The sequence below is a fragment of the Macaca nemestrina genome, chromosome 2, assembly GCF_043159975.1.
Source record: "Macaca nemestrina isolate mMacNem1 chromosome 2, mMacNem.hap1, whole genome shotgun sequence".
Classification (NCBI taxonomy): Eukaryota; Metazoa; Chordata; class Mammalia; order Primates; family Cercopithecidae; genus Macaca; species Macaca nemestrina.
Window position 1 is genome coordinate 135,072,526 of NC_092126.1, and position 18,624 is coordinate 135,091,149.

General features: G+C 42.1%; 1 protein-coding gene across 6 annotated transcripts in view; it reads right to left on the minus strand.

The window, feature by feature from the left end:
* The window catches only part of LOC105479577 (forkhead box P1), a 630,259-nt gene extending 619,075 nt beyond the window's left edge, over positions 1 to 11,184 (minus strand). For 5 of the 6 annotated variants that reach the window (XM_071089096.1, XM_071089092.1, XM_011737586.3 and 2 more), the window contains exon 1: positions 10,778 to 11,184. The gene's annotated coding sequence lies outside the window, so the exon portion shown is untranslated. Of the gene's footprint in view, positions 1 to 10,627; positions 10,724 to 10,777 lie in introns of those variants that run through there. The other variant, XM_011737580.3, reaches the window with a different exon arrangement.
* Positions 11,185 to 18,624: the final 7,440 nt, after the last annotated feature.

An 18,624-nucleotide genomic window follows, 5' to 3' on the forward strand; every position in this document is an offset into this window, starting at 1 on the left:
GATGGTACTGCTGGTAAGAGCCAACGTGGATGGACAAGGCTGTGGCAGGGAAATGGCAGAGCACAGCTGGCCCCAGCCTGGGTAGGAGCCTTTGCTGTGAAGAGAATCATTTTTGTAATGCATTTTTTAAAAATAACATCAATCTGATTTCCTTCTCTCGTAGACTTCAATCACTTTTCAAGTCCTACAAAACAATGCTAATTAATCTATTATTTTCTCTCTTGTCACTAGGTACTGTCCTACAGTAGTAAAACTGCTAAACTCTATCCACGGAGAAATGTCTGTTACAGAGAAATGTGTTAGAAATGCTTTGTTGACAAGGAAGGTAGAATCAGTTGTTTTTCCCTTAAGGTTTTAGTAACCCAGGAAAAGATGCTAAGTTACAAGTATTACTTCTCTTTAAACCATTACTAAGTATGATCTTATTTGATATGAAAAACTCAATTTAAAAAAAATTAAAACTGCTGTCTAATGGGTGATACCGACTCTGATAGTCCCTGGTTAACGCAGACCAGTCATTTAAAAAGAGCGTTATCCAAACATTGCCCCTTTGTTATCATTTTCCCCATTCTTCAGGGAAACACTGTCTACCTTCACACTCATTTTGTTTAACATCTCTGGTCATTTATGCTATTTACTGAGTATCTGATATTCTTAATAAAATGTCAGTACAAATAACCAAGTTGTCTAGGAGGAAAAAAAATTAAGTTTTTCCAATCTTCCCTGGCTGGTCAAGGTAAACATTTCTAGATGGCTGTTAGTCAGGCTGACAAAAATGTCTTTTCTCTTTCCTCTTAAATTACAAAAGATGATCATTTTACTCAGCAATGAGCCTGACTAAATGGAAACTCTGTACATCAGAATTAAATATGTTCTATCTACTCAAAATGAAGTGTATTATTTATCACTAATACTTAATGACAAAAAAACTGATAACTTTCCCCGATTATACCATGGATTTCATCTAGTCTCGCATCATCGATTCTTTTGGTCATTAGCATAATCACAGAGCATCAACTCTGGCTTATGCAGCAAGTTTGATAACAGAGATGAAAGTAGACACACACTATTTTAAAAACATGTTCCGATTTTCATCTAAGTATATCTTTATTTATATGGCTTTCTTACCATAAAGATGCCAGTCCTTTAAAATATGCAGAAATCACTTTCTACACTGAAGAACAAGGTGCTATATCCTAACAAGGATACAGAAGTATAAAGCGCCTGTTAATTAAACATGGCTTTTTAACTCGCTACCCTGCATATGTAACTGTTAAGTTCTAAGCCAAGTCTTTAAATAAGAAAGAGAAAATGGCTAGGCTCCTTCAAATGAATGCTTTGCCTGTTTTTTTCCTTAATGTAAGAGATCAGCCACTTGATAGATTTTTTTTTAATCAAATTCCTTGATAAATGGTTGAGGTTTTAAAGTTTTTTCCCCCAAAACACAGGCAAATGAACAAATTAGGAAGTTCCAGTCAGGACTGATGGTTTCTTATGAATCTGAAATGTTCAATGTACAGAGTGCTGCTGGGTTTTAGGCTCAAATTTAAAGAACTTGTCTTGAATTAATATCCAGTATTTCAAAATGTTCACATGGAAAATCAATACGCTATAGCTACATGTATCCACATGGATGAATTTAACTATTGATTTAAAAAAAAAAAAAAAAAGCAAGTTACTAAAGAACACATATAGTAGGATGGTATCGGAACAAACCTTGAACATGCAAAACAAAATCCTGTATTTTGAGGAATCCTGTACATGCATACACATTAAAAATACAAAGAACTACACGAGATAAAAACCACCCAGCTGCAAAACAGTGGTAAAGTAACCTCTAGGAAAGAAAGACAGAAGTAAGATGAGGATGGGATATTCCAGGAGCCTCTCCTACCTGAACCAGCAGCATCTTCTTTCTTAAGCTGAGCTACAGGTAGATGGGTGCTCACTGATTTATTCTTTGTTCCTTTTTTGTGCCTTACATATTTCACAATGAAAATGGAAACGTAAGCACACAGTTTTAAGATAAATATCTTTGTAAATATTAGCCTGATTTCTTTCTTTAAAAAGGAAAGTTGAGTTGTTCTCAACTCACATAACAAAGTGCTTGAGGCCAAGGCATCACACTCTATTCAATAATTCGGGCACTGGTTACAAATACTGAAAAACCCAGCAACCCAATATAAAATCTATTTCCACCGCTTTTCAAAAGTTCTTAGGATTACCTTATATTTAAAGAATTCTTTAAACTCAGGAGTCTGCTGTAGGAAAGTCACTTCTAACAAAGAGATACTCTGTATTTAGTAAATGTGACTGTCCTGCTTCTCAAGCAAAATAAAAGCAAACACAGAAATGAGATTTCTCTCTTAAGTACTTTTTTGAGTAGACATAAATACACACACGGAAAAATATGCAAGAAGCATACCTTGGGTGTGATTTCAGGACAAAGAGGTATCAGAAAAGGTGAACTTTCGCCAGGTGGAGAGTCCCTCCACCCCCACCGCCACCCCATCCTCATCCCAGAATACTTAAACCTTTTGCTGCAATTGCCATAAGGATAGCAAGACAAAAGGGAGAAGCACCCCAAGTCAGCAGCAAGGAGGATAACTTGCTTCTACAAGTATAAGAATTTGTTGTAAGCTTACCAAAGTTACGGCTGCAGGTTTACTGTCAACATGCATCACACTGCAACAAAAGCCATTATTTAGAAACTAAGACGAACACATTTAAGCAGCTGAACCCTCCTTAAACCCAGAGAAGGCATGCAAAACAACAGCAGGTCTGCAACAACATGCCTGATAGAGCCCATAAAAGAAAACTGGGGACTGAACGATTTTCTATTCTAATAGACCATTTTCTCCAAAATTATTTAAAGTTGCTTATGGACAGCGATGTTATCTGAAGATGCCCCACCCCTCCTTCCCAAGGCTCAACTAGCTTCTTTCCAAATAATTAAATGGGGCAAACTTTCTATTAGAAAATATCTATCATACATCACTAAAAAAAGGTCTGTCATTGATTCCCTAATGAAGTATCAGTTAATTACTTAACCTTTCTTAATGAAATGATTAACGTTTCAACAAACAAGGCGGAATGATTTCACATCAAGCTGTAGATTACCAGCGACAGTGGTAACTATGTGTCATCTACCATTGCGCCCTCTATTCTTTCAATCAGCTCCATGTTTCATCTTTCATAGAGATTCTTTGTGCAGTGGTAGACGCTCTCTACTTTTAAAATTTGGCCCTTGAGAGTTTTTTTTAAGTGCCTCAGGGTCAGAACGGTAATTTTGAAAGTTTTTATTAGAGGAATACCCCCAATGCTACCTAAACCTACAGACAAAGCTAACTTGAAGTTCTAAACATAAAAACAATTGCCAGCTTTTTGGCAGCTATTAAAATAAAACCACACCCAAAGTCAAAATGGAAATTAAAAATTAGGTGTGGGCATTCTGGACACATTATTACCAGGTAACTTCAAAAGGCACATTATTAATACAGATGAAAAAATGTCTGAACAACTTTTACTTAAATAACTCTTTTGATCTTAGTGGTTAGATCTTTAGTTGAAGCCCTGAATATTTAAACAAGCCTCCTTAGCATTTTATCTTCCTTTATTTCATAATCTTGTAGGATGCCTTCTTCTTAGGATTCCGGTTTCTTCATTTGTGTGGCATCGTTGGCTAGGCCATTTCCATCAAGATTCGTGCATGCCCCATCACATACGATAGAGAATTTCCCAAGATGCTCGGGAAAATCAAAACACTTCTGCCAGCAGGGTTAATCTAAAGAGCAAACAGTTACGATTTTAAAATTAAGATGGAATACTCAGAAAAAAAAATTCTAGAAAGCCATCTGACACTAATTGGTAGCTACAGCATGACAACATCCATTGGGAAACATGGATGCAGGCAAGACAAAATTCAAAAGGAAATTATCTGATACTGACATTTGGTGAAAAACACCAATGTTCCAGGTTGTTCCTATCCCTTTATTGAACTGTGAGGCTCTTGTTCTGCCTCTGTTTCTCTAAGTCTCTGAGGTTTCTTTTGTGACCTCCTGAAAAAGGAGCCCTGTTTTCCTCTCTTAAGTTTCACAATGGCCAACCAACTCAATTAAACCCTTAAAACGGGTTGCAGGCTTTCCTCCAACTCTGATAACTGACGGGTCCAGTTTTCCCACTTTGGTGGGCATCAGAACCATGTGGGATGCTATTTAAAAACACAGATGCTGGCCCCACCCCAGATATGGCACATCCAGGAGTCGTGCAACTGTGTCTGTGTTGGGAACAACAGCTCTGCTGTGATTCCAATACTCGTGGCTTGGTTAAAAACCACCGTTTTTCATTCGTAATCAAAATCCAAATATATTAAAAAATAACACGGGATGGGCCTAAAGATAAAAACAAAGAAATAATCAGTAAAATCCAAGTGAAGATAGAGATTTCAGTTCCAGAAATCTGGCAGAATAAATCACTTAATTCACAGGTCTCTAGTATGCATCAGAATCATCAAGGGAAGTTTGTTACAAATGTACGTTACCATGTCAGTCAGCAAAAATCCTGACTCAAGGATCTGTATTTTAATAATCTACACACACACACACACATACACACACACACACACACACACACACACACACACACGGAGATACAGATGCAGGTGAGCAAGGACCTCACTTTGAACCAGGCTGAATTAGGACCAACAACGTCCCTCCACTTCAGACATGAGCATCCACTTCCATGTCTGTGCTCACCACCAGAAGGGGAAGCCACCAGTGCCGCTGGTCATCAGGAGGTAGGCACCAGGGCAGAGGACACTCAAGCAAAACTCACATCACATCCTCCCCCACAAAAGCTGCAGTCACTGTCCTGAGAGCACCAAGTACATCTTTTAAAAATGTGAGTGATAACAAAGCCCTGTATCCTTGGATCCCTAGGCTCAAAGAACATATGTTAAATACTACCCCTAATTCAAAAGCAGGGAACCTGGAGCAGAGAAAGTCACATTATGACTCAATTGCACAGCTGGGAGGGGGAAAGGACACTTCGGAAATTCAGTTTGATGCCAGAAATATTCTTCAGTGTCCTAGTAAACAAAGTGAACCACAAAATTAGCTAAAATCAGAGCATCTGGCAAAATGTGGATGTCCACCTGACTTACAAGGAATTAAAATAAATATACATCCAAACATAAAACTTGGAGAAAATCTTTGTCCTATCTTAAGCAAATCTATTCTACTGAACATAAACAGGGCCCAATAATCCCACATTCAGATCCATTTTTCCCTCAGTAAATTGTCCTGTAACATGCTAGCCTCTGATATCTTCAAACGGTTGAAATCAAACAGAATGACATGAGCTTTCTATTCAATGATCCCATTTCAGCTATTTATCTGAATTAGCAGCAGTCTGATGAAATACACTCATCACAACATGATTCTGAGTATAGAGAAGTAAATAGTAAACAGAATACTGGAACACAACTGTGTATGTATTCATATTCCCTTTTTTAAAAAAACTATTTTATTAAAAATGTGATTTGGAAGGAAAGTGCAATTAGCTTTGCACAGGCACTGCTGAGATGTTCCCGAACACACCAGACATATGTAAATATTTCGTGATATCAGTTCCATTTGAGTAGACCTGTCAAGATATTTACAGGGCTTGACAGTACTTCTGTCTTTAATTAAATTTTTGCCCAGATACTTTAATATAATTTATATAGATTATTAGTTGTCAGAATCTAATATAAATTTTGTTTACGATTTAGTTACTTTAAGTACTCAGATTGAAGGAACTAATTTAACCCTACAACTGAGCAGCTTTAAGCATCAAGGCCAAACCACTAAAAAGCTCCCACTGCCCTTTGCACTCTCCCAATAATCTTAGATTATTACAACTGAATTGTAAATTTCATGGCACTAAACTGAGTCCCCCTCCCCTCCTTTTTAAATACAGCAGCTTGGGGAGGGTCATGAGGAAACACCCATTTACACCTGTTCAGGTACTAGGTAGGTTCTTCCTTTTAGGCAACTCGTTCTCACAGTGGCTGGCTAGATAGGAAACATTTTTTTCTCACTCTAAGTCCCATAAAATAACTACCGAACAAACACCTGTTGTGTACAAGGCAGGGCACGTGTTAACAACGGGCATCAGGGCATTGCAAAAAGAAAAACAAGCCTTGCAGAGACATCCACAAGTCAATCTGGTCAATACATTTCACAACTGGGTAAAACAACAGTGCATGAGAAGAACACAGCTTCTGGCACAATCTTCTTGTGAATGGGAGCTGACTTCTAAACAAGGCTTGAAAAATGCCTTAGCACAAACTGACTATAATTAATAAGAATAATTTATTAAAGAAACAAAGAACACTAATTGTCTTTCCCGACTGCCATGCACTTTCCCCCACTGTACTTCCTCTTTGCAGAATACCAGCCTTGCAGCCCTAATTGCAAGAACATTATCTATGGGATGCAAAACAAAAACACTTCTAGAAATCAAATATTCCTTACAACATTTATTTTTAGGTTGGCGACACAAGCCAAATCTGCTTAATTTCCATTAAGCACATGGTCACATGCACATTGAAATAAACTACAAACATCCCAGGAAAAAAAAAAAAAAAAAAAAACTATCATGCAGAAGATACCCCAAATTTCACCAGGTTTGCCCATTTCAGGAACTCGCCTCATCTCATGGCCTGCTGGCATTCCAGCTTTTGGAGCCTTTAACCTTAATTCATCCAAGTACCGTAGAAGAGAAATATGTTGAAAAATCAGTTTAAGATGGTTCCTTGGATAGCATATGTATAGCAAAGTGGCCTGCAGAGTAGAGTAACAAATCACAAGAAAGATCATTAAAAAAAAAATGCATGGGCCCAAGTGCAAACCTACTTGGCTTGCTGGCTTGTCTCACAAACTCAATGTTTGATCACCTGGTGGGACTAACTACTATCAACCTAAAAAAAAAAAAAAAATTCCCCTGCAAATAGTAAAAGTATATGTTGGCTCAGGTATAAAGTTCACCTGTCTATTCAGCAGATGCCTTTCTTGAGGTTATTTTCTTTAGAAAACAAACCCCGACCTGCTTGAGAGCTTTATATACTCTAGATTCAAAAAAACACATTTAAAAAGAAAAAACGGCCAATCATTGCTTGTATAGCAAAAATGGCATTTACTATGATTGAAATCTATAAAAGAAGTGTGACATCTAACAGGATAAGGAAGAAAGGAAAAGCCCTTAGCAAAAAAAAAAAATATATATATATATATAAAAATATATATATATATATATTAACAAAAATACCACCTGTATAAATCTAGCCATGCTCTGGAAACCCTTTCTCGGTCGTGGAGAAATAGCTCACGCTGAATGCCTTGAAGTTGCAATTAAATTGTAGTAATTTAAGATTATCGGGAGAGCAAAGGGCAGTGGGAGCTCTTTGGAGGGTTCCCCTCCCCACTTAATGCTCTTCAGTCAGGGGTTAAATGAGTTTCTTTAATGTAAGTACCTTAAAGTAACAGAATCATAAACAAAATTTATACTATTTTCTGACAGCCTGCAATCTACTTAAGTTTTATTAACGTATACCTAAAATTATTTTTAAAGGACAAAATTCTTGCTATACCCTGTAAATATTCTTGGCATTCCCACTGAAATGTGGTAGGTACTATAACACCTAACCTTGTCTAAACATACATACTTTTTGAGATGTGGAATCTTACAAGATAGCGTTTCAAAATTCAGTTTGAGTCATAAGTAAAACATGAAAACCAAATAAATATGCACAATAAGATTGGCTGCAAAGAGGAAGCTGGGTTCAAAAGAAGTTGTCACATCTGCTATATTCCTTCTCTTTCTTAATTTTGGCATTGGACTCGCTGCAATATAAATATATTTGAAAAATATCACAATTCTTCTGTTAATTTAAACAACTGCTGAAAACAGACATACCCTTCAACAGAGCCTAAGATGCAAATTTACAAGGCCAGGGGTATAGTCTTAAAAAAGGCAAAGAAAAACTCAGTAACAGAAAACCATGCCTAAGCTCAATATTAACTCAGTTAACTTTTGCTATTGTAAGTATAAGTGATTTAACTAGAAAATATTTATAGCTTTTTCAAAACATTACATATTGCAGAAAATTGCCTAATAGCATCCATGTGTATGTTTAACTCACATTGCTTAATTATACAATAAAGGTATAGCTAGTAAAAACTACAGACTTTGAAACATGTTGTGCACCATGGTTATGAAACTCTGGCTTATAAAAAATATATAAACTGCTTACTATGTGACCGACATTTGTTCATTAAAAATATAATCCTTAAATGACAATTATTTTTATTCTTCTGCATGTGTTTACTTATCCTACTTCCCACTTTGTTCTACTTAATTTAAAATGACATTTAATTTGGGGATAGTTTATCCCAGAAAAAAAAGAAGTGTTACTCAGTTTATACTCCAGGATTTAAATATAAACACAAAATCTTAGAGACATCTCCAGCAATATAAACCCCTTATTTGAGACAGTTAATTTGAATAGTTGATGTTTCTTTCATTATACTTTGATAAACCTGTGAAAACAAAATGCTACAGTAATTACTGTTACTACTCCCTTTAAAAATGTAAAGCAGTTAAATTTTCCTAGACAACAAGCAAGGACAAGTTACAGAGAACTTGAATAAAAGTAGCAACGTGGTCATGTTGAATGTCAATCTAAAAAAAGAGGTTATGTCTAATCTGGAAACTGCTCTCTCTCGCCTTTTTAAATTCCAAGAGTGGGCTGACACAAAACTTCATCACCAGAGATTTTTTTTTCTTTTTTTTTTTTCTTTTTTTTTTTTTTTTTTTTGAGCTTCACATCAGATTTAAACCCTCACATACAAAACCTTGGCTTCTCTGACAAGGCAGATCTTCTAAACTCAATGTGAGAAAACGTTATCTAACTCTGGTGTAGGAGTCTAATGTTGGTAAAAAGAATTCCATTGCACAGTTCTTGGTAGCAAGACAGCCTCTGGACGACTTAATATTCCTTTAATACATTTTTGGGTGGCATTCTCCTCATAAAGAAGGATACATTAAAAAATAATAATAACTTGGTTAGCGACTCGGCATCCATAAGGAATTCAAATGCTGCCCAGACAGGGGCTGAGTATTTCCTTCCAAGTGAGCCTTCGCTTGCACAACAAAGATTAGCATTTGCAATGGTCCATTTCTGCATAAGTGAACATATAGCCTTGCTGCTTGATCGAATAGTCCAGGGTTCTCCGTGTAGCAGCTCCTGACAACCACCCAGCAGCAGTTCTGTTTGATCTCTCCTGCTTCCTTAATTTGGGTTGTCAAGGTTCAGCAGTTGGAGGCTGTTTACTTTACTTTTCCAAAAAAAAAAAAAAAAAAAAGTGATTTTTTTTTTTCTCCCTCTCTCTCATACAATGACTAATCCAAAGTCTAAGGGGGGTGGGGGATGCAGCCAGTGGCAAGATGTTAAACCTTTTTTTTTTCCCTTTGCAGTGAGATTTTAGCTGACACCTTTTGAATGGTAACTAGTTGAGTTCCTTTTTTGTATTTTTCTTGCTCTTTAATTGTAAGACGTTTCAAATAGAAAGACAGAGAGGGGGGAGAAAAAACATTCCAAATTTCTGAAACTGTGAGCCGAGTTTTCTTTTCCTGGACCCAAAGGGATGGGTATTTCCACTTTGAGAATCAAAACTCCAGTGGAATTCTAAAAAAGATTTGATACATTTCTCTCTGGAACAGAAAAATAGCAAGAACTCCTCTTTCTCAATTATGTAGGCTCTCCCTGGGTAGAAAACACCTGAAGTCTTACTATTTCTTTTAAAATTCTAGTTTACACATCTCCCTCCAAATTGATTCTTGCTGTGGAAAACGGGGATGGGGGAAAGGGGATGGAATGGAAAAATTTTGCAGCGATTCTTCAATATATTTTCAGTAGCAGAAAAATTCCTTTAAATATCCTTGAGGTCTTCTCAACTCAGCTATTGTCCAAGTCCTAAACCCTTAAGTCTACGTACAACCAATGGTGAAGTGTAGACGGTTTGAATGTACAGACGCCTTTCAAAGGGAATCCAGAATGCTCCTCCGGCATTCCTGTTTAAAGAGCAGTGACAAAAAAGAAAATGCTAACTTGGAAAATACCTGTGAGCAGATATGAGCGCAATTTCAGCCCCTCAGAAGTGGACTGGAGAAGGTCAAATGCAACCAAATGAAATGTTTATATTAATTTCATTATTCTGCCCAAGCCTCACAGATGAGGGCTTGGGGGGTGGGGAGGTAGAGAAGAGGAAGAAATAAGTTTCATTTTGGGTCTTCTGGTAGAGCAAAAAGAAAATGAATTAAGACGAAAGCATAGGATGAGCCCAGACTAAATCAATACACTTTGTAATCAGCCCAGCAAGGGTATTTGGACACAATGACTTGGAAATAATTAATAGTTATAAGAGGGGAGTGGGGTGAGAAGGGGGGCGAAGATGTCACCATATTTTATCGGAGCACTTTACACTCCACGCTAAACTTTGATCTACAGATTTTCGGATTTAGGAAAGAAAGAGGGAAAAAGGGTCGGGGGTGGGGGGGAAGAAGTCCAGTATTTCGAAGCACCTACCGGCCTGAGGATGGGCACATTCCTCGCTCCCGGTGCCTTATCGCTAGGCTCGCGCCGCCCCGGCGGGCTCTTTGGGGACGGAGAACCCCTAGTGCCGCCCGGGGCTCTCCGGTGTCCCTGGCCCCCGCGCCCGCGGCCGCCTCGACTTACCCGCGGAGTCCGGGGAGGGAGTAGGAGCGCCGCCTTCACGCCCGCGGAGGAGGCGCCGGCAGCACCATGGTCCCCGGCGCCGCTGCCGCTGCCCCCGGCCCGCTCGCTCGCTCGCCGCGCGCTCTCTTCCTCTTGCAAACTTTCGGGTTCTGCGGTCGACAAGAAACCGGGGCGACCCTCAGCAAATCTTCCCCGTGCAGGCTGGGGGGAACTGAAGGGGACGGGACGGGTGAGTAGGCCGAGGGGCCAGGACAGAGAGGGCAGCGGGCTCCGAGGACCCGCGAGTGCGCGTGGAGGGAAGAGAGGATGCGGCTCAGGGAATCCCTGCAAGGATCCCGAGACCGGGAAATCGGCCCGAGCCAAAGTCTCAGCACCTTCCCCAGGATCTCACAAAGTTGCAACAACAAAAAGGAGGGGGGGGAGGAATAGGGGGAAGGGGGTGGGATAGGGATACGATCGCGGGCGCAAGGTTTGGAGTTACAACTGTTTATTTAGTCCTATTCTCACAGGGGGCGGGAGCTGCGCGGGAATGGGGGGGCTGCAGGCAGCGATTTCGAAGCAAACACTTGGGAGGGGGCCATGCGACTTTGTTTCTGGGCGCTGAGCTCCCCAGCGCCCGTGTGTGTCACTGCCAGTCTCCCGGGACCAAGGCGGAGCTCACAACAGGTGGGGAGGGGGGCTCGTCGAGGGCCAAAAAGGAGAAGGAATCTAAGTTTCCGAGCGCGACGTTGTCTGAAAAGGAGGGAGGCGGGAGGCGGGGGCGAGGGGAGGCGGAGGCAGCAAATGACCGCGACCCCGCGGCAACTGGCAAACTCCTCGGCTCCCGGCGCCGCCGCCACCGCCGTGGTCCCCACTCGAAGCGCACGCCGCCTCGGCTCGCTGGCTCCAGGGAGTCGTCTCGGCGGGACAGGAATAGAGCGCAGGGAGCTCGGGAGGAACGCTGCGCGCAAGCCAGGGACGGAGAGCCATCGGCCGCCAGGACAGGGCCGGAGGGACAAGGCGACACGCGCGCGTCGCAGGACAAATCGGAGCTTGGGAAATTTCCCCGTTCCCCAAGCTTCAGAGGGGGGTAAAATCAGAAAATGTGTGTGATGGAGGGAGAGGGATCCGGGCGCGGCGACTGCTCGCAGCGCATCCGGCTCCCGCACCCGCCCGTGGATCTGGCCACTGCTGTTGCGGACTCGTCTCGGGAAAGCGGGGGCCGAGCGCGCGTAGGGGTGCGTGTCTGGCTGGGGGTGCGCAGGTGCGTGTTTGAATTTTCCGGGCTCAGAGGGGGTGGCGGGAGAGCTTCCTCGCCGCTGACTCTCGGGGTAACGCGCGCGTGGCAGCGGGGAAGTTCCCCAGTGCGGGGCCCAGGGCCAGGCGCCACAGTCAGTCTGCTGAGGCCCGCGGGGCAGCTCAAGGGCACCGAGGGGGCACACACCCGCGGAGACGGAAGGGGAAAAGTTTGCTCCAAGTCTAAACTTTGGGCCTAGGAGGCGCCCGGCGCGCGCCCCCTCCCGCCGCGGCCAGGACCCGGGACCCCGCACCGGCCCAGCGCCCAGGCGGCCACCGAACGCCAACGCCGGGCATCTAAAGTTGCGCCAGGCGGCCTGGGCTTATTGATTTCTCTCCCCAAGGCAATCGTGGAGAGCGCAGAGAGAGGCGTGAAGGGGCCTACGGGGAGGCAATCTCGCCTCCTCGCAGTCGCCACCGCCACCGCCCCCGCCCCCGCCCCCATTTGACTTATGCAAATAAACCCAAAGGGTGCGGGCGCCGCCGGAGCTCCCTCCACCCGCGCGCCGGCCCGCAGCCCCCACCCATCCCAGAGCTGGGCCCCGACCCGGGGAGAGAGAAAGAGAAGGGAGGGCTGGGGGAGATGCACGTGGAGCCTGGAGGTGGAAAGTAGTTGTTTTTTTTTTTCCATTTTTTTCTTTTTCTTTCTTTCTTTTTTTTTTTTTTTTGTGCTGGTTGTTGTTGTTGTTTAAAGTGGCGGAAACAAGACAGGAGGCGGCTTGGGAAAAAGTGGAGCAGAAATGGAAAAATACAAACTCACCCGCTGCAAATGGTCTCTCGGTGCAAACTAAGGTGTTTTCGGGCCTTTCCCCGCGCGCGCCCACTCCCGCCCGCGCGCGCACCCCGCGCACACACTCACTCGCGCACACACGCGCGCACACACGCACTCCCGGGCGAGGGCCGGGCCGCCGCGAGTACAGCGTGCAACCGCCACACAATAAATAACAATAGATTCCTCCGCTCCGGACTAGCTTCCCGGAGCCCAGCCAGCGCCGGTGGCGGCGGCGGCGGCGGCGGCAGAGGCGCTGGCAGCAGCGGCCCGGGGGCGCCCCCCGGCCCGATCCTCGGCCTCCCGCAGGGGTCCCGTCTCCGCCTCACGCAACCCGCCGGGCACCCCAGCGGACCCCCGAGCGCCAGCGCCTCCCTCTTTGCCGTTCTCTGGGGCGCTGGCACCCACCCCCCTCCCCCCCGACATCCCGGAACAAATAAATAAATAAGGCGCGCGAGAGAGGCCAACACGTCGCGGAGGGAGATGTTGTTATTTTTTGCTGTTGTGCGTCCCTGACGTCACATCCACCTGCTGGGTAAACAACCGGGCTCCCAGAAAAAAAAAAAAAAAAAAAACCGCAATTGCCAAAGAATGGGGGGCGGGGGTTGGGGGGAGGGATCCAGGGAGGGGGAAGTGAGGGGCGTCCAGGCTGAATTGGGAAGAGGAGAGGGAGGCAGAGCCCCGCGGACCAGAGAGAGGAAGGGAACGCCAGAGCAGTCCCTGGCAACAGAGGGATCTGGCAGGAAAGACCTGGAAAATAAGGGGCATGGGGGCGGAGGGGGAGATTCCTCAGGAGATGGGAAATGGGGGGGCCCATTCAGACAGCGGAAAAAACGAGAAGGGAGTGTTAACTACGGACGAAGATGGGAATGCGATGGCTATTTGCTTGGATTCTTAGCTTAAAATATGAAAGGGAGGGGAGAGGATAGCCTAGGATGTGAGTTTCCTCCAGTTAAAAGTGAAAGTGTTTTGCCATCAGTGACAGTTGAAGGAGAGGGAGGTGGGAGGTGGTGTTTTCAACCCCCTTTCTCCTCTCCTGTCCTCCTTCGGTCTATCCTCTTTCTTTCTGCACTTTGTCCAATGAAAGAAGGCGAGTTCGGGAGGTGAAAGTTCAGCAGAAGGACAAACCCCTGTTTGCAAGGAAACAGAAACCCCGCCAGCCAGCGAGGGGTTTTCTCCCGTTTCTCGGAATCAGGAGAGTGTGAATGAGGGACGAGCTTCTGCCCCCTTCCTTGTCAGAGCCACTGCAGGAATGTGCAGTCGAGTCCACTTTGGGGGAAAGTGGCTGCATCAGGAACTGTGTTCTTGCCACGGTTCCTCTTAGGAAAACGCCTGGGGGCTAGCATGTCAGTCCGTTGTTTAACACAAATTACCTGCTCGCCCAGTGATCAGTCACGTGCAAAAAGCTTTGTCCAATTCTTTGAAAAGGTGAGATTTTTTTTTTTTTTTTTTTGCGGTTTTTGAAGTTTGGTTGAATTTAGAAATTCTAAGGAATAAACTAAGAGACTGAATTAAATGTTTTGAAATATACATACATAAAACAAAAGACACTAGTATTTCTTTCACTTTTGTCAATACGCATAAAGAAGGAAGCAGAGTACGTGTTTCTGAAACGTGACTTGGAAAGCTGTAAGAACTCTGTCTTGTTGTTGTTGTTGTTGTTGTTGTTAACAGAAGTAAATTATTTCAGACCCATCACCACAGAAGTGGCCAGACTCCCAAACCAGCATTTCCAGCTACTGGCTGGATGGTGTACACCAGGCCAATTCTTTATGAGAATATATTAAAAGTCACCCTTGTGGATTCCTACAAAGTACTTCCCCTTGCGAGGAGGGGAGAGGCTTACTGTCCCTTTGGTCTTGAGATCAGCACAGTTGTAGATAATATCCTGAAAAGGTTATTACAAATTCTTTCGGGTAATGCCCCTTTACAAATACTGTTAAACATTCATTTACAGAAGAATGTAAATATCTATTTCAAGGGTAGCATAAGACTATCGGTTTAAAATTGTATCTTTCGCAAGTTAAAAAAAAAAAATAAAGCCATTCGCTGATGCTACAGAATAAAAGAAAGAGATGCTGCTAAGGTAATTCCAGCCTGGTAGAATTCGCGTTGCATGCATGCTGCATAAAGTTCCATGCTATCCAGTCAAGACTGTTCACTGAATCTTTTAGACTAGAATCTAGACAAAATGCATTTTAGCTTGTATGGAATGTCCTAGCTTTCTAGAGGCTAGGGTTCCATGTCTTGTTTGTCAAGACATAAAGGCCTTAATGGCATGCCTACTGTGTTCTAGACCACAGAGTGGGCACAGAGGGATGAAAAAATAAATAAAATTCCTGCCCTTAAGGAGCTCACAGTCTACAGCTGTCAATAATAATGTCTAACATTTATTAAATACTTACTATGACCTAGGCACTGATCTAAAAGCTTTATGTCAACTCAGTTAATACTGCCAACAACTCTTTGACATCACTGGAAATTCCATACGCTGAATTAACATGGAATTAAATGGAAATCTACAAGGTAGCCAGTCTATATTAAAAATGGTTTTTAATTTCTAAAGTACTTTATGCCAAATATAACATGTTTATGGTATATGCCTGACTGTAGAATTATAACTCAGGGAATAATGACTTATTTAAATGTAACAGATCTATTCATAGTCTGTAAAGAACAATTCATCCCCTGATCTTGTTTTTCAGATTAAGCAGTGTATTTATTAAAAATTATCATTGCCATATTAAAAAGATCTTTAGATTGCTGCTAATTTTATTCTGCATTTTAACTGCCTTAAATTCTACAGTCACTTGCAAGTAGGGGCCACAGTCAGGTTGGCAACAAGTTTTGCAGACAAAAGGAAATCCTGGTTATAAATCCCATGATATATTGTACTCAATTTTGTATATGATACTGTCTAATGTGCTGCCTTATTAAAGAACTCGATGTCCATTTGGTTTACATTAGAGGGAAACTTAACTGCAGCTTAACATATTGTTCATTTTCAACACTGTCACGTTACATTCGTGGGGAGCAGATTTTAATTTCTTTATCAGTAATCAACTGGAAGTTTCTTTTTGTTAAATTAAAGCAAGAAGGGTTTTAAAATAAAGGGCATGGGGGTAGGACGCCACCTTTTGGTGATAAAACAAATAGAAATCCCTTTTGAAAACAGATGTTCCTGACATAATTTTATTTTTAATTACACCAAGGCAAAGGTGCTTGTCCCCATTTCGCTGTATTTTTAACAGGAGAAAAAAAACCAATGTAAATGCAAAATTAGCAAATTATAGTTAACTGCAGCCAAAATTTTCCCAAAGGTATCAGAATATGTTAGTGCCCTGTCACATTACTGTTGACTATATACACCAAACATAAGCTTCATTCACCAAATACCATGTCACTAAATATATGTACATTTGGGGAACAGAAACTGGAGTGGACATTTACCACCTGATGACGTACCTGAATGCTCTTGTAAATTTTGAGTTGCACAAAGACTAAAACCACTTAATTTAGTGTTCCTTTAACCATAGTTACCAGTGTCCTGATTTTTGCCATATCTATATAACATAACAGTTCCAGAATAATTAATATACTATACTCATTAGAGGCCACTTATTATGGTAATTGTAGTAAACATTTTCATTTAAATCAACCTACTTTTAATTTTTTTCTATCACTGCCTTAAATAGGAAATCACTATCACCCACCATAAATTAAAAAGCACAGTAAAAACAAAGTCACTGATTTCTCTTTGAGGATCAAAATAAAAATTAAAAATGATTTTTAAAAAAAGGAGGAAGAGTGGCAAATATTGAGAAGGGTTAAGGACAAGAGTATCAATGGAAATTTTTGAATTTTTTTTTTTTCTTTTTTTCTGTTTTTTTTTTTTTTTTTTTAAAGAACCAGAAGGATTTTAAATGATCGGAAAGGAAAACAGTTCTCAATATGTGATTCAGTGTTATCTAATGCCATCCTAGTGCCAAGGTTCCTACAGTTTAAAATACATGGGCATAACTAAGAATATCGCATTACAGATGAGGAAGCTAAGGCCCAGGGATTTCATTTGCCCTCCGAGGCAGAATAAACTTGGTTAATGGTTGGACAAGGATTAGAATCCAGGTGTCCTGAGTTTGTGGGTTTCCATCTTATTCTTTCCACTTCACAAAAGTGACCAGTCCTCAGAGTAAGTGGTTTGTCTAGCGTCTCAGAAACAGCTAACCTACCGATCCCTTTACAGATCTGGGAGAAACTGAGGCCACAGAGGGTCAAGAACAAGTTCAACCCCCTGCTCACCCTCCTCTCTCCACCCTCTCTCCATAGATGTGGCAGACATCCAGGTGGGGGTCAACACAGCAAAGAAAGAAGGGAGGGCTGAGAAGAGAAAAGTGGATTCAGAGAGGGGAGGTTAGTAAGCGTGGGCAGACCATTCTCTAAATGAAAGCTTAAACTCAGTTTCCTTCCAAGAAGATAAAAATGGCTAATGAAAATCATGTGCTTCACAGTAAGTGGTAAGAGAAGCCCATCCTCTGTGTCCTCATGTCCCTATATGTCCACACCGGAAATGAGCAGGGGACCTCTTGTTTTAAAGTGTACGATATTAACAGGCACTCTGAGACAAAACCACATTTGATAATTGAGTGGGTGGAAAAGCCAGTCAGGGAATGGGGAATGACCCCAGCTTAAAAAGTGTTTTCCCCCACAACAAAACTTAACAGGCTCAGAGTTAAATCTAGAGACAATAGTGCTTTTTCTGGTTTTCTAACTGGAAAGTGAGACCTTAGTTACCAAGACTGCACTTGCTGCTTTTTTTTTTTTTTTAAGTATGCAGTCATATAAACATAAATAAATATGGCCTGCAAATATTTTTATGTTTTTCTAAATTGGTGCTTGTGAAAAGAGGTTGTGCATGACTGTACTGTATGAACACGGGTCCCAGTGGACTGTAATCCTCATAAACTACAATGTACGATAAAGCATTTGGCCAACTATCTTCAATCCAAAAAGCTGTTCTATCTAATGCTCTGAGCATTCCCAGTGCAACGCTGGTACCTTGCAGACATGTAAAAGGAGCATGGGTGGCTCAACCCCATCTGCTACAGGTCCTAGAACAATCTACAGCCTTACTATGCAAAATGAGATGTGCTGACCTGCAGAGCACCACCTCCAGGTTATGTCAAAAATGCAGAATCTCAGGCTCTACCTCAGACCTAGTGAATCAAAATCTGTATTTAAAAAAAAAAATCACCCAGCCAAGTCTCACACACATTCAAGTTGGACAAAGGTGATCTATAGTACATACAGCCTTATACAACAGGCTGCGTCTCCATAATCTTGATAGCCTTAAACTACTTCACAGGTAGTCCTGTAAACTGTCTGCCATACGTGATTCTCCAAACTGGCATCTTCTATAAACTTCGTTGGTTCCTTGTGTTTCAACCATTTGCAAAGTTAAGTCACTAAATCACCTATGTAAACCATGATTAATTCCTTTGACATTAATAGCAGGGTGACTTCTCTCTCCTGCTACCCCAAAGAGACTGCTAATTGCCCTCCAATTGTTTACCTTTGTATCGTTTTATGAGAGCTCAGAGAAAGATGGAAGATACTCTCCACCAGGCCAGAAACAAATGCCAGACAGGTTTTAAGAAGGCTGAACACATGCTATGACTACACCTTGTTAGTAGAAGGGCTTTGCTTTCTTTGTTTTGTTTTCTTTTTTATGGAAGAGATGACGCCTCCATAATTATAGGTGCTGCCGTTTAAAACCCAGAGTGTTTTCCAAACCACTGAGGGGCCA